The sequence below is a fragment of the Panthera pardus genome, unplaced genomic scaffold (assembly GCF_024362965.1).
Source record: "Panthera pardus isolate Hobbes unplaced genomic scaffold, ASM2436296v1 HiC_scaffold_17, whole genome shotgun sequence".
Taxonomy (NCBI): Eukaryota; Metazoa; Chordata; class Mammalia; order Carnivora; family Felidae; genus Panthera; species Panthera pardus.
Genome location: NW_026526732.1, coordinates 895610 through 909934, shown reverse-complemented (window position 1 = coordinate 909934; position 14325 = coordinate 895610). Strand labels below are relative to the sequence as shown.

Genomic DNA, 14325 nt, shown 5'->3' with positions numbered 1-14325 from the left:
ACCTCACGACAGTCCCCCCCCCAACACGACGCACCTCACGACAGTCCCCCCTCCTAACATGACGCACCTCACGACAGTCTCCCCCCCCAACACGACGCACCTCACGACAGTCCCCCCCCCAACACGACGCACCTCACGACAGTCCCCCCCAACACGACGCACCTCACGACAGTCCCCCCTCCTAACATGACGCACCTCACGACAGTCTCCCCTCCCAACACGACGCACCTCACGACAGTCCCCCCTCCTAACACGACGCACCTCACGACAGTCCCCCCCTAACACAACACACCCCACGACAGTCCCCCCCAACACGACGTATCTCACGACAGTCTCCCCCCCAACACAACGCACCTCATAACAGTCTTCCCCCCCCAACACGACGCACCTCAGGACAGTCCCCCCCAACATGACACACCTCACGACAGTCTCCCCCCCCAACACAATGTACCTCAGGACAGTCTGCTCCTCCTAACACAACACACCTCACAACAGTCTCCCCCTCCAAACACGACGCACCTCACGACAGTCCCCCCCCTACACGACGCACCTCAGGACAGTCCCCCAACACAACGCACCTCACGACAGTCTCCCCCTCTTAACACGACGCACCTCAGGACAGTCCCCCCCCAACACAACACACCTCACGACAGTCTCCCCCTCTTAACACGACGCACCTCATGACAGTCCCCCCCCTCCTAACACGACACACCTCAGGACAGTCCCCCCTCCTAACACGACGCACCTCACAACAGTCCCCCCCTCCCAACACGACGCACCTCACGACAGTCTCCCCCCCCAACACGACGCACCTCACGACACTCTCCCCCCCCAATTTGACGTACCTCATGACAGTCCCCCCGCCTAACACAACACACCTCACGACAGTCTCCCCTCCTAACACGACACACCCCACGACAGTCCCCCCCTAACACGACACACCCCACGACAGTCCCCCCCTAACACGACATATCTCACGACAGTCTCCCCCCCAACACAATGCACCTCATAACAGTCTTCCCCCCCCAACACGACGCACCTCACGACAGTCCCCCCCTCCTAACACGACGCACCTCACGACAGTCCCCCCTCCTAACATGATGCACCTCATGACAGTCTCCCCTCCCAACACGACGCACCTCACGACAGTCCCCCCTCCTAACATGACGCACCTCACGACAGTCCCCCCCTCCTAACACGACGTACCTCACGATAGTCTCCCCCCCCAACACAACGCACCTCACGACAGTCCCCCCTCCTAACACAATGCACCTCACGACAGTCCCCCCTCCTAACATGACGCACCTCACGACAGTCCCCCCCTCCTAACACGACGCACCTCACGACAGTCCCCCCCCTCCTAACAGGACGCACTGGGGCTTGGCCTTCCACCTCTGGGGGGTGGAGGGGGACAAGAACCCCGGTGGGGGTTTGGGATAGTGGGGAGTCACACTTGCTCAGTCCACAAGCAGGGGCGCAGGGCACAGACACACACCTGAGTGCGTCTGCCGAGACTGACGCCCGTCACAGACACCATGTCTGCTCGGTGGTCTCCGTGAACCACTCTGGCTCCGGTCCTGTGTCTCCTCCACCCCCTTCACGACCCGAGGGCTTGGCTCACACACACTGTGATGCGCCTGCAGCCGCCCCGAAGGTCGGCACCTCGTCCCCCTCGGGAAACGCATCCCCAGATCACCTCAGCTTCACTAAAACCATCAGTTTTCTTCTTAGAATTGTTGGGTTCAAGACGTCCCGGTAATCTCCTAGGCGATGAGCCATCGGCCTGGCAACAGCTCCCTGGGAGGACGTTTTCTCGTCGTTGACGCTGACCGACGTTCGCTTCCATGAATGATTAAGTGAATGAAACGTCAGAAACGCAGAAATAACAATAAGCACGATTTCTGGGCGCTCGCAGCCCACAGGCAGTGCCCCGTGTGGTGGAGGTCTCCACTGACACCGATGAGAAGATTGGAATCAGTCGAGATATCCTGCCCGAAAGGACACCGGTGGGGCCATCAGAGGCAGGGCAGAGGCGTTCAGACTTTTCATTACTCGGTTAAAACGTTAAATCCTCTCCGGAGTTTCCGTGTGCTATGAACCCGGACATATGTGTGCTATGAGGTCAGACCTTGGTCCTACCATACATTTGTCATCCAGTACGGGGCAAGTGCCCTCTCTCGACCTCTGTTTGGGATGAACACCAGGTGACGTGACCGAGCCAGGAGTCAGAAGGGCCGTATCGGTTCTTGCATGTAGCGCACCTGCCAGAACCAGACACCCAGGCGCACTCGGAGGTCACCACATTGGCATCGGTGTGGGACCGAACAGAGAAAGGACAGATACAAAACTCTGCAGTTTTCAGACCGAGTATACAACTTACATAACCCAAGAGAAACAGACTGATGCTTCCAGTTCAGACTGTGGCCTGAGAATGTGTATTGTTTCGGAAGGAGAACTTAGTTCTTATTTCAAAGAAACGGTTAAAAGAAAGTCAGATTTCACACTGGAGCAAAACTTCACTTACTCACAAGTCCCCAAATAATCTTACACTCACGGACACGTGTTAAATTTATTTTAAAATTTCTCTTTCCTTGAACTGTATCAGAGACAATGATGAACCACACACATCTGGGACCAAAAACAAAAAAAAATGAGGTTTATCTGTTCTAAATACCTCAGTCTGCAAAACACTGCTACAAATCTCATACTAATGACATCTTACAACATTAATAACCCTTTCTTAGAACAGATCTTCAAACAACAGAAAAATAACTTTCAGATGGCTGAGTCACTTCTATATCCAAACTTTTGAACCGTTAGGAAAAGCAACAGTGTCCGGGGGATAAACACAGTAGCTCTGAGTCCTGTGAGTTTCGTTTGAATTTGGCGAGGAATTCCACCTCTGAAGGTCAGGCCTTCATCCGTGTAAACGGAACACAAGCAGTGTGTCCCCGGCTGTCTGCATCAGTGGGTCCCTGCGGTCTGGGTGCCCTGTGGGGCTGGGGCTGCACGGGAAGCACCACGGCAGGAAGATGGCACGCGAGCGAGAGAGGTTTGTCTAAACACACGGGATGCGAGACGAGTCCCTCTGGAGCCACGTGGCCATGCTGAGCCGAGAAGGGGGACAGGGAGATTCTCCCCACTGCTCTGCCTGGAGAGACGTGTGACTCACTTTCTTGGTGGTGAGGGACAGAAAGCCAGCTTGGACGAGTTGAGTAGAAAGGCATTTTATTATATGGTTATTGGAATGTCTAAAGGTGCTCAACAACAAAAATGGATTTTGGAGTCAGGAAAAGCCACAGCTGTGGACAGATGGCAACAGAAGTCTCATCTCACTTATGCTACTGGCCTTCAGCTTCGGCCACTGCTTTCTCTGAGTTCCAGCTTCAAAGTGTGGCCTACGCAGGGTCAGGTGTTGAGTCTTTGCTGCTCCCGTGACAACCACATGGGTGGAAAGTCTGAGAAAGGCAGTGAGACAGAAAGATAAACTATGAGGGACAGGGACAAGTCCTTTCCTTCAATAAAATCGGGACGTCCCATGAGAGTGAATGCATGCATCCCACTGCTGCAGGGGCACTGACCTCACCATAGCTCTTGCAAGGTCGAGGGTGGTGACTACTGAAGGGACCAGCACTCTGAGGCTTGGACAGGTGTCATTCATGCATGTGGCTGAGCTGCAGGAAAATAGCGACAAGCCTGGAAAAGGAAATGACAGCCAGAGGGACAAGTTTATGACATCACTTTCTGCCCAAGGAAATCGGTCTCTGTTACAGCAAAGTGTGTGTGTGCTGGAGGGGGATCTCAGGCTTTAATCACCATATGGACACAGAAGGTGAGGACTCGGGTCTCACGATAAAGGGAGTTGGGCCAAAAACCCCGCACGAAGCCAGAAGATTCACACGTTTAGACCTGAGTGAAGCACGGACAAGAAAGGGCATCCAGACAGCAGGGAGATGAGATGTCTCAGCCTGAGGTGAGGAAATCACCTCCAAATCCATAACAGAGGGCTGCCTAACAGGGAGTTTGCAGTTTTAGCTTGTGCTCTGCGATAAAAGGAAATCCATATCAAGAAACTAACCAAAAAAAAAAAAAAAAAAAAAAGTGGTCTCAGCTACTAATATTCCTGGAGCACCCAGCAGAGCAAACCTAAGAACCCCCAGACCACTCCTCCACTAAAGCCTTGCAGGACCCTCAAGGTAAGCTCTGCTAAAGGGGATCTCTGGATGTTTTCCCATGAATGAGAGTCAGTGGACACAATGCCAGCAGGAAGGAGTACTGAATACTGTAGACGACAGAGCCATTACATGTGTCTTCAAATCAGTATGTTGAAAATGGCTAGGAACACAATAAAAGAATAAGCTGTCATAATAAAGAACTGGAAGACTGAAGACAACCAAAGTGAAGCTAGAAATAAGAGTAGGGCAACGGAACGTAAACTTCCGATTGGTGGGTTAAGACCTGGTTAGAGACAGCTGAATAGTGGACTTGTGAACTGGAAGACAGGTGTGAAGAAATCACACAGAATGCAGCTCATAGAGTTGAGAGGATGGGAAATATGAAGGAGACTTTAGATGGCAGACCAAGTCCAAATATTCACTTAAAAGAAGTTCCAAGGACGCCCGGGTGGCTTATCGACTCTTGATTTTGGCTCAGGTCATGATCTCAGGGTCATGAAACGGAGCCCTGCATCAGGCTCCACGCTGGGTATGGAGCCTGCTTAAGGTTCTCTCTCCCCCCGCCCCCACCTCTCTCTCAAAAAATAAGAGTAAGAGTAAGAAAATAAGAATAAAAATAAAATAAAATGAGTTCTGAAAGGCGAGAACAATGAGACTGGACAAGAGAAAATATTTGAAGGGATAATGGCCAGAATTATCCAGAATTAAGGAAAAATCAAATAGCCATTGAGGGAACAAAATGAGTTCTAGGAAAGATAAAAAATAATAAACCCACAACTACGTTTATATTAAGTGTCCAGGACAGTACCCACAACAATCTTTCTCAACTGGTGGCCTCATCCTGAATCTCTATCACATGGAGTGGGCTTACGTAAATACGGGCAGCCATCCCCACTCACAGAGAAGGCAGGTGAGGCACAAAGGTGACACCAAAACACCGGCTCCCAGTGACTCTGAGGCGTATCAGGAATTAAGGTCCGTTTTATACATATTACTCATTTTTCAATTTTAAATATTACTGCCAGTAATATTTACTTCATTTAATTACTTCATTAAAAATAAATTTTTAATTTTCAGGAAAACAGAAGTCATCAAATTTTTTGTCTCATGTTTTATACTTCCAAGTTTTTTAAGTTTTGTTGAAATCTTTCCCAAGCATACATCACAAAGCTATTCTACAGTTTCCTCTATTTAGTTATAGTTTTACCTTTCACATCTGGATATTGAAATCATTAGGTGTATGCACGTTTAAATAAAAATAGGGTTTTTTTCACTATAAAGACCTATTTTCCCTAAACACTGTACCAAATAATCCATCTTTTCTCCATTGTTTCATGGTGCCATATTACTATGTATTAAGTCCCCAAATATACATGGGTCTATCTCTGAATTCTCTATTATGTTCTTTTGGCTTTATTTCAGCTCTTGAATCAATGATACATTATTTCTATGGTCTCATATTTCTTATTATCTGATAAAGAAAATATAAAGTTGACTTAGCCTTTTATGGATCTTTTTTCTCCAATGAATGTTTTTTGGGATAAGTTTATTGAATCCTGCTGGAATTTTGATTAAGACTTGCAATAAAGGGGCGCCTAGTGGCTCAGTCGGTTGGGCGTCCGGCTTCGGCTCAGGTCATGATCTCACGGTCTGTGGGTTCGAGCCCCGCATCGGGCTCTGTGCTGACAGCTTGGAGCCTGGAGCCTGCTTCGGATTCTGTGTCTCCCTCTCTCTCTGCCCCTCCCCCACTTGTGCTCTGTCTCTCTCTGTCTGTCAAAAATAAATAAATGTAAAAATTGCGGAAGGGGGGCCGCCGGGGTGGCTCAGTCAGGTGAGAGTCCAACTTTGGCTCAGGACGTGATCTCACGGTTCGTGAGTTTGAGCCCCACATCAGGCTCTGTGCTGACAGCTCGGAGCCTGGAGCCTGCTTCAGATTCTGTGTCTCCCTCTCTCTCTGCCTCACCCCCACTCATGCTCTCTCTCTGTCTCAAAAATAAAAATAAACATTAAAAATTTTTTAAAAAAAGATTTGCAATAAATTTATAAATTAGTAAAGAACTGGCATTCTTATATTAAGTTATAACTTAAACTATGAAAGGATATGGAATATTATTCAGAACTTCTACACAGTTTATTAGCATTTTAAAGTTTTCTCCATAGTTTTCTCCATTGTTTTTCTCAGTTAAGCTCCTAAAGTGTTATTTGTTGTTATTATAAAGGAAATCTTATTTTTATTTTAATTTCAGTTAGTTATTACTGATAATTTGATTGTTGTAACTAGATATTACATGTGGCAACCTTGGTGAATTATACCAGTTCTAAGAGTTTAATGATTCTATTAGATTTTCCAGTTAAATGAATCAAATCATCTGCAAACAGTGAGAGTTTTATCTCTCCTCCTCCAAGGCTTTTTACTCTCATTTGTTTCTCTTTCTTTGTTTTATCATTCAGAATATCCAATATTATGTTAAAAGAGTTGTGAAAGTAGTTATCCTTGTCAAATGCCTGGTTTTAAAGAGAATGAATGTAAAATCTCTGTACTAGGTATAATATTTTCTATAAATATTAGCATATAACCTTTACCAGATTAAGAATCTCCTTTCTATTCCTACTTTGGTAGACTTTCTTTTAATCCTAAACAGTAATGAATTTAAATGCTTTTTCGGCATCTACTGAGAGAATACAAAATATTTCCTCTGTATCAAAGTGGTGATTGAGTCACTAGCTTTTCCAATGTCGAACCAATCTTGTATTTGGAGATAAATCCTACTTAATCAAGATGCATTTTTAAGTGCACAGTTAAATCCAGTTGGCCAGGTTCTATTTTGGATCCACATAGATTTGTCTATAACTGAATCTGGCATATGATCACATTGCATTGTGTTTAGCGGGTGTTAGAACAAAAAAATACCCTACTCTCACTGTGAAACCAGGGGGATTCTTACACATTCAGTGCTGATGGAAGGCAAAATGAGATGGCCACGTGGAAAACGTCTTGGCAGTTTCTTATAAAATAAAGCATACACTTCACATACAACCCAGAAAGTCCATATGTAAGTTATTTATCCAGAAAACTAAAAACATACGTTGGCACAAAGAACTGTTCACGAACGTTTCTGTAGCTTTACTCATAATCCACAAAAGCTGGAAAACCCAAACCTTCCAAACTGGTATAAACCAGTGTGAAATGTACGACGGGACACACCAGTCAGACATGCAGCCATATAAAAAGTCTCACGACCACCATCCTGCATGAAAGGATAAACACACCAAACACGTGGTGTATTTATTATTCAAAGTACTGTATGTGACTTCCTGAAAAGACATAAGGAACAGAAATCAAATCAGTGGCTGGGGTCGGAAGAAAAAGTCGAGTACGAAGGGACTCACAGTACCTGGGTGGGGGGAGCGTCTCCGTCCTGACCCTGGAGGGACCTAGGCAGGGAAACATCTCCAGCTTGACTGTGGTGCAGGTTGTATGGCCGTATATCCATCTGTCATCTCTTATTTAATTTCAAACCCCATCAGATGAACTCTACTCTGTATAAACGATTTATCATTAAACCTTAATTTAAAAATATAATAAATGCCACCATATAGGACTAAGTGAAGTAGATAACAGGAGCTGCCAAAGATTGTTGAAAATAAATGACATCCAAAATATCTATGGGTATAAAACAATAAGCCTTTGTGTCGTCAGCCATGTGAAAGCTAGAAGTAACCATGTTTGTATCTCAGGCGAGATTCGCTTCTACAGAAATACTTCACCTGAAGAACTAAGAGTGCTACGTCATCAGCTAGATTTTATAAAGCTCTGGGTGTTTGCACACAACACATAAAAGACTACTTTTTAACATCACACATCTTATGTTCATACAATAGAGAAATCCTGACAAATGATTAATGGCCAGAGGTGAGAAAAATTTGGTTTCCATAACTGAATAATGCAGGAGGAAGCAGACAAGATTCTGGGTTGTAACTCCAGACTCCCGCTCGTGCTCGGTGCACACCTGGGCGCTCGTGCTCAGTGCACACCTGGGCGCTCATGCTCGGTGCACACCTAAGTGAAATCCAGCTCTAACAACACATGTTGCTAAATCGCTTCATGTTTGCTCATCATCCTCAAACCTCACGCAGGCTCCACGTGTCCTGACTTCCTCCACTCGGAGGCATGTTTCCAAATGTCTAGACTCCTTTTTCTCCACGTTTCCCCAAGCACTGGGACCTTTTCTTGCTCACCGAGGACCACCTCCCGGGCGTGCAGCAGGCGGGGCAGATCACACAGCTCTGCCTCCGAGATTTTGTCGTCTAAACAACAGGTTTGAAAGTAGCCACTTTTCCCCAAACTCAAGCCTCCCTGGAACCTTCCTACTTTCGCCGTCAGTAATAGAAGACAGAGAGCTCAGAATGGCTTGGCCAGGCTGCACTCACACCACCTCGTGCAACCTCAGGCGCCTTGGTGTCTTCATCCCAAGATGGGGATAATCACAGCGTCCACTTCAAGGGCCTGAGAACGAGGCTAGAACTCTGCCGGCACACGGGAAGCGCTATCGCTCCTATAGTGTAAATACCACCCTCCTCCAGGACAAGCCGGCACACGTCCCCTCCACGGTGGGGAGAACGCGGGAAGAGCCACGTATAACTCCAGATTCTGCGTGTGAGCTCCACGTACGGCTGAAGGAGAGGAGAAAGAAGCACTTCTTAGAGAGGAGGAGCTCCAGGTTGAAACGCAAGGTGAGGCCACCAAACGTGGCTGTGTTGGACATCAGCCCTGAAGCCCGCCTGGGGTCTGACCCGTTCCTCTGGGCTTCCCGGTGGGAGGCCGGCCGGCCCCCGGGGAGCAGAGGGAGGCGCACCTATGAGAGGGGCCCAGTCTCCGTCCCTGCCGCTGGAGGCAACGAGGACGCCACAGGAACGCCAAGAGAGGAACCACGCACTACGGGGAATCCACTTCGGTAACTCCCGTGACCGGAGACGGCCATCCGTCTTCACGGACACTTCACCTAACACAACAGGCGTGAAGGGAGACAAAACCCAGACGCGCCACTGGAATGAAGAGAGGAATTCATCATTTACTCGTGACAGACTTGGATTCCCGCCCCTGAGAACACGTGCTTGTGCGTGGAAAAGCCACGCCAGACTCTGGCACAGCCGCTGTTTCTCTCTATGCGTGAAAGGTGCCAGGATTTACCTTTTTGTGTGCTTGGGGAGATCTCTGTGGTGGGGGGAAAGGTCTGAAATTCCTTCACAAAGAAACTACTGTTCAGCGTCCTCCAGCAGACGAAGAAATGTAGAAATGAGACTCTCCAGTGTCTCCTGAAGCAAGATTTGAAGACGATAACCCACACTGCCATTCTTCCCCAACTTCCTCGAACGCGACCAGGCAGCAAAGTCAGCCCACGGCAACGTGGGAACCACTGGTGCGCGGCCGGCTCAAACTGCCTTTCTTTACGTGCGCGGCACAGTGTGCTGGTGTAGATCTCGCTCAACCCAGGACTAACCCCCTCGTCCTGTGACATTTCCGAATTTTGTCTGTTTGGTGGTCGGCAAATAATGGAAAGGCGAGCTCTCCAGCCCCCTCTTCCCCTTAACCTCGTAAACGAGACTCGGAAGCCAGGAGGAAGTCAAAGTGGTAAGACCAACAGTCCCGCTGTGATCGCAGCGCAGACGAGGCGGAGGCCCACGCCGGCGGACCGGTTACTAGTCACGTAACCTCAGCTGAATCATCTGCTCTGTCTGCACCTCGGTTTTACCATCTGCCAAGTGGGGACAACAACACGATCGTGCTTCGGCACACGGACCGACGTGCGCACACGCGTGACACATACAACAACACGGCCACTTCATGGCGCAAACGACGCATCGCGTCCAAGCCACGCGGTCGATATGGAGTCACTTTGCATCCGCCCTTGATTTCCCTCCCTGCACTCATCTTTCGCAGCGCGATCTGGTCCTGAAGCCTAAGGAAGACTAATGTCGTGACACTTGAAGACCCCGGGTATGAAGCGTTTTCACGCCCGTGTCGCTGGCCGCACCGCGACTAAACCCTTCCTGTGGTCCCCGCACCCGCTTCCAGGTGAGCCATACGCTTTCAGAGGTGAAGGCAATCTTAGAGGAAAATCTAGTGTCTGTCTTTTCAGTTGCTAATCTGGTGCGTGCAAAGTCGCAGAGCCGAAAGGAGCAGACGTGGGTGGGCACCGACGTCCTGTTCGCGGCAGGCCCCGTGTTGAAGTCCTTCGCCGAACACGCGGCACGTCCTCCGCACAGAAACCGGGACCGCACCTCACGCAGGTATCGGCCTTGACAGAGGCAGTAAGCGCAAAGATTTACTTTGGATGAAAAGCCTCAAACCAGGCGGCATCTGAAAGTGCGAGTTCCATGAGCCTTCGGGGCAGAAACCACTGGAGAACACAGCCCGTTGCCCCACTTCATCCGTCTGACGGATTTCGGAAGAGAAAACGCCGCGTCGCACGCCGCCTCAGTTCTCGGCCGGCCTCTCTGATGGGAACACGGCGCCTCGGCCCGAGCCCGCCGTCGCGACGACTCAGGCTCCGTGAAGGACCGGCCGCTGGCAGCCAGGCGGACCCTCCTGATCGGTAACTCGGAGCTTCCCGATGGGCAGGCGGGCCCACTGTGCAGCCGAGACGGAGCTCTCCAAACGCTCGAGTTCCATAATTTCATTACTTCTCAAACGTCTCTAATCCAGGACAAACATCTCCACTTTGTTGAAACTCGCCGAGGCCCGGCGTGTCGCAGGGTTTTGCGTAGCCTTCCGGCCTCTCCTTGGACTTATCCAAGTAATTCTACTTCGCGGTGTTTCTGCCCCCGTGTGCAGGCCGGGAGGCGGGCCCGGGTCAGAGCTGACCGGACACAGAGCTGCGTCCTGGCTGGAGCCTCCCAGGTGAGTCAGTGGGAACCAGTAGCCCAAGGAGGTGTTAATCCGGGAACAGCCCAACCGCACCGCTTTCAGGACACGCTGAGGGAAGAGGCGCGGGGCTTGAACTGCAGACGGATTTAGTGCCTCACCCGACGGCCGACGCCCAGGCGTCCTGGCAAGAACGGAGTCGAAGCAGTGGTGTCGTTGCTGACGCGGAGACTCCCATGTTCTGACTAGAGTGGATCGAAGCCCTGTTCTGGGGCTCCCGTGGAAGCAGGGGGAGCTGGCACTGCGGCCAGCCCCGGACCTGGCCACTCTCCGCGCAGACAGGCCCCAGGTGAGGCTTACAGAACGCGGGGCTTTGTCTCCGGGAAGCCTGGGGACCCTGCAGGATGAGCTCCAGTCCTAACCATGCAGATTCTCTCTCAAATAACCGCTCCAAGGGTCGGGCCGTGGGGACCTGGGGCGTGGCGAGCGCTCCAAGGGTCGGATTGTGGGGACCTAGGGTGCCGCCCGGACTCCCAGGACGCCCGCTTCTGTGTTTGGAAGGAAACAATCTGCCAACCTGGTAAAGTCTGTTCCTGGGCCGGAAGGTGACACTTTGCCGGTCAGTCCTCACCTACCACAGGAGGAGGCCACCGCTGGCCGACTTCCCTCCCCCGGCCTGCTCTCTGCATGCGAAGTGATGCCTTGTATGCCTCAGGGACGCAGGCGGAAAACCAGACAAGAAGCCGGTGGGGGGTTTCCTTGGCATTCTCAGCTCCAGTCTGGATGGCCTGTGTGAGCCTCGAATGACTGCACACATGAGCAGCACAGCATCTCTGTCTCTCCTGTACTTGCGAAGAACTGAGCAGTGCCGTCGTGACCGGAACTCTCCAGACAAGGAAACGTGGTGACCCTGAACCCCCAGAAACCCCATCTGAGCCGATGACAGGCTCAAGTTTAGGACCTGACCCGCCAAACAGCGGATGCACGTCATGGGCTGTTTTAAACTACCCGTCACCGCCCACGTGCGTGCACACACAGGTCAGCACTGCACAGAAAATACTATGCGGAGATAATCATACGTATCGTATCAAGTAGAAAAGCTGCCCGCTGCTACAGGACCCAAGGATTTCTGTCAAAGGAGAAGAAGATCACTGGGCAGGATAAGAAAACTTCAGAGCCTCCTGGGAAATGAGCAGTCGGCAAGTGGCCACACCTGAGGCGGGGCTGACCGATGGGAGAACCCGATCATTTCCAGAAAGGGAAGGCACCAAAACTTTTTAACAGGCTTTCTTAGACTAAGTGAAATGAAATTCACAGCAATGACTCTAGCGGGTGCGTATTGCGGGGTAGGGTGGAAAGTGGGGTGACTTTAAAATTATGTTTTGGGGCGCCTGGGTGGCGCAGTCGGTTAAGCGTCCGACTTCAGCCAGGTCACGATCTCGCGGTCCGTGAGTTCGAGCCCCGCGTCAGGCTCTGGGCTGATGGCTCGGAGCCTGGAGCCTGTTTCCGATTCTGTGTCTCCCTCTCTCTCTGACCCTCCCCCGTTCATGCTCTGTCTCTCTCTGTCCCAAAATAAATAAAAAACGTTGAAAAAAAAAAATTTTAAAAAAAAAAAATAAATAAAATTATGTTTTAAGTTTACGAACTATACTCGAAATGTGAAATCGAAATTCCTAACCCCTTTACAGTTACATTATTCAATTTCCAAAATGCAACTTCTAGTTAAGATCAAGGTTTTAATTCATGCTTCAAGGCATCCCCTTTACTTCAAGCATATAGAAATTATATATAAAATATAACAAGAGGAAAAATAAACTGGCCTAGCCAGGCTCAGAACAAGACAATTTCTCCGTGAACAGAAGCTCAGGCTCTGCCTTGGGCCTCCTGGCTCGCGGCAGGACGAGAGCGCCCCCCACAGGCCCCGCATCTGAACGGCGGCTGCCCTGGGACCTGGGGTCGCAGGAACCACTCCTTCCTTCCATCACAGGCAGGAGAGAGACGCTGCTCCCGGGACCTGCGCGGAGGCCCCAGCAAATCTGGAAAGAAGCAGTAGCAAAATCCAAATCCGGGGAGAGAGAAGTGGAGAAAGAGAAAGCTGGGCATTTTTCTCCACTAAAAATAAATCTGTAAATTAAAACTGTAAAACGCATATTTACACTGAATGTGAAGAAGGTAGACCAAATAACAGGGCCCGAGAAATAATGTAAAACAAGTATGTTTATAGTCCCCAGGAGACGAACGGATAACCAAACAAAAATAAGGAATTATTTTACAAATTGCAGTAAATGTGAAAGGACATACTGGGAATTTTAAAAATGGCAGAACAATGTCAGCTTGGACAAAAATCGCTTGAAGGAAGCCTGGTTCACAGAAACAGAAAATTCCGCTGAGAGATAAACTGGTTTAAAAATGTGAAAGATCAGTTAAGATCCATGATTGATACTTTGAGAGTTTAAAAAATATATTGAATAGAATCCGAAACACAATAATAAAAGCAATTCTGGAGAAACGATGTTTGAAGAGGAAACAGATACCAAATTTCTCATCAGCAATGTTAGGTATCAGAAGGCAATAAAATAATATTTTCAGAGTATTAATAACATGTCAGTCTAGACATTTATTCGAAGCTAAATCTCATTTAGGTGTGAGGGCAAGAGGAGATATTTTCAGATATACAAAGACCAAGAGATGTTATCACTTACTTTCAATACCTTAATGGAAAAAGATACCAGGAAAAAATATATTTTGGCGAGAGGAAAGAACCTACCGGAAACCAAGAGAAACACAGTGACACAGAAATTGACCCAGACCTCCAACAATTACAACAAGCTGTGGACAACAATGCTTCCCGCGCTACATACGCCTGTTAAGGTCTTATTCTTGTCCAGAAAGAAACAGATACAGAATTAACTTCAGATTTTTTAAAATTAAATTTTATAGCTAAGTATAGAAGTTACAATATTAAGAGTAACAGTTAAAATAAAATAGAAGTATAATCTTTAGTTTGCAGCCAACACCGGTAAAAATGCTAAAAGTCAACCTTGCAGAGGTTGAATCAAAGAATCAACGTATGAGGACAATAACCAGAAAAACTCACTTGTAAAAGTAAGTCTAAATATATCAGGAGTCAAAAATGGTGAATGTGCTAGATTTTCCAGTTGAAAGACAGCAAACTATACACTGAATTATGAAATTCAGCTGGAAAGACAGAAAGTAAATAGTTGGGGAAAGGTGGACCACGTAAATGCTAAGTAAAGTAGGCTTAGCACTGTTAGTAACTTAAGA

The 14325-nt window shown here is 48.8% G+C and overlaps 1 protein-coding gene and 1 long non-coding RNA gene across 9 annotated transcripts in view; both read right to left on the bottom strand.

The window, feature by feature from the left end:
* Positions 1 to 14325, bottom strand: part of WDR27 (WD repeat domain 27) — a 176729-nt gene that overhangs the window by 24710 nt on the left and 137694 nt on the right. For 2 of the 8 annotated variants that reach the window (XR_008422806.1, XR_008422804.1), the window contains one exon: positions 12049 to 12169. The exons of the other annotated variants lie outside the window; for them this stretch is intronic. The gene's annotated coding sequence lies outside the window, so the exon portion shown is untranslated. The remainder of the gene's footprint in view (positions 1 to 12048; positions 12170 to 14325) is intronic. 8 annotated transcript variants of the gene reach the window in all.
* Positions 2556 to 5162, bottom strand: LOC109245446 (uncharacterized). Its single transcript, XR_002070891.2, has 2 exons — positions 3582 to 5162; positions 2556 to 3458 (listed from the first exon to the last, which is right to left on the bottom strand). It is a non-coding gene; the product is annotated as an uncharacterized LOC109245446 (long non-coding RNA).